General features: G+C 34.4%; 1 non-coding gene across 1 annotated transcript; it reads left to right on the top strand.

Annotated features, from left to right (window-relative positions):
* Window positions 1–282: 282 nt before the first annotated feature.
* On the top strand, window positions 283–390 carry LOC130938433 (small nucleolar RNA R71). Its single transcript, XR_009069599.1, has one exon. It is a non-coding gene; the product is annotated as a small nucleolar RNA R71 (small nucleolar RNA).
* Window positions 391–2218: the final 1828 nt, after the last annotated feature.

The raw sequence follows: 2218 nt of genomic DNA, 5'->3' as shown, positions 1-2218 counted from the left end.
TTGAGAAATCAAATTGACTTGTTGAGTCAATATTTTATTCTGGGCCAAAATGGCATTCAGAGTGTCAATATCAAGAACTCCTTTCTTCTGACTAGTCCCATTGTTCACAGGATTTCTTTCAGAAGTGTACATGAATTGGTTATTTGCAACCATTTCAATCAGTTCTTGAGCTTCAGTAGGCGTCTTCTTCAGATGAAGAGATCCTCCTGCAGAGCTATCCAAGGACATCTTAGATAGTTCAGAGAGACCATCATAGAAAATACCTATGATGCTCCATTCAGAAAGCATGTCTGAGGGACATCTTCTGATTAATTGTTTGTATCTTTCCCAAGCTTCATAGAGGGATTCTCCATCCTTCTGTCTGAAGGTTTGGACTTCCACTCTAAGCTTACTCCATCTTTGTGGTGGAAAGAACTTTGCCAAGAAGGCATTGACTAGCTTTTCCCAAGAGTCCAGGCTTTCTTTAGGTTGAGAATCCAACCATATTCTAGCTCTGTCTCTTACAGCAAAAGGGAATAGCATCAGTCTATAGACCTCAGGGTTAACCCCATTAGTCTTGACTGTGTCACAGATTTGCAAGAATTCAGCTAAAAACTGATGAGGATCTTCCATTGGAAGTCCATGGAACTTGCAATTCTGTTGCATTAGAGAAACTAATTGAGGCTTAAGCTCAAAGTTGTTTGCTCCAATGGCAGGGATAGAGATGCTTCTCCCATAAAAATCAGGAGTAGGTGCAGTAAAGTCACCCAGCACCTTCCTTGCATTGTTTGCATTGTTGTTGTTTTCTGCTGCCATGTTTTCTTCCTTGAAGAATTCGGTCAGGTCCTCTAAAGAGAGTTGTGCTTTGGCTTCTCTTAGCTTTCTCTTCAAAGTCCTTTCAGGTTCAGGATCAGCTTCAACAAGAATGCCTTTGTCCTTGCTCCTGCTCATATGAAAGAGAAGGGAACAAGAAAATGTGGAATCCTCTATGTCACAGTATAGAGATTCCTTTAAGTGTCAGAGGAAAAGAGAAATAGAAAGAAGAAGGAGAAGATAAATTCGAACTTTAGTTAGATAAGGTTCGAATTGTGCATTGAGAAGGAGTGGCACTCCATAAACAGAAGGATGTGAGAGGGAGGGAAGAGAATTTTCGAAAATTCATTTAAAAGATTTTGAAAACATTTTGAAAATTTGATTGATAATTTTCGAAAATTAAAAGTGAAAAAGAAATCAAGTGATTTTTGAAAAAGAATTTGAAATTAGAAATTAAGAAGATTTGATTGAAAGTTATTTTGAAAAAGATGTGGTTAAGAAGATATGAAAAAAAAATGTGATTGAGAAGATATGATTTGAAAACTATTTGAAAAGATATGATTTTAAAAACAATTTGAAAAGATATGATTTTAAAAATTGATGACTTGCCTAACAAGAAAAGATATGATTCAAACATTAAAAACCTTTCTCAACAGAAAAGGTAACAAATTTGAGATGTTCAATCAAATCATTAATTGTTAGTAAGTATCTTTTAAAAAGGAAAGAAATTGATTTTGAAAACATTTGATTGAAAAGATTTGATTTGAAAAAGATTTGATTTTGAAAAATTTGAAAAAAATTGATTTGAAAACAAAATCTTCTCCCTAGCACCATCCTGGCGTTAAACGCCCAGAATGGTATACATTCTGGCGTTTAACGCCCAAAATGCTACCTCTTTGGGCGTTAAACGCCCAACCAGGTACCCTGGCTGGCGTTTAAACGCCAGTCTGCCTTCTTCACTGGGCATTTTTGAATGCTCAGCTTTTTCTGTATAATTCCTCTGCAGTATGTTCTAAATCTTCAATTCTTTGTATCATTGACTTGAAAAGACACAAATTAAAAATATTTTTGGATTTTTAATAATCAAAATGCAACAAGAATCAAATAACAATGCATGCAAGACACCAAACTTAGCAGTTTGTGTACTACTGACACTAACAATATGAGAATGCATATGAGACACAAAAAAAATACTTCAAGTCAATAGAATTCAAAGATTAGAACACAAAATATATGCATGGATTCGAAAAATATAACAAAGACATGCATTTGACACCAAACTTAAGATGAGACTCTAGACTCAAACAAGAAATATTTTTGGATTTTATGGTTTTGCAAATTTTTTTGTATTTTTCGAAAATTAAGTGAAAAAAAGTATCAAAATTCTTAATGAGAATTCCAGGAATCAGTGCAATGCTAGTCTAAG

The sequence above is a fragment of the Arachis stenosperma genome, chromosome 6, assembly GCF_014773155.1.
Source record: "Arachis stenosperma cultivar V10309 chromosome 6, arast.V10309.gnm1.PFL2, whole genome shotgun sequence".
Taxonomy (NCBI): Eukaryota; Viridiplantae; Streptophyta; class Magnoliopsida; order Fabales; family Fabaceae; genus Arachis; species Arachis stenosperma.
This window is presented reverse-complemented; position numbering and strand designations above follow the sequence as displayed.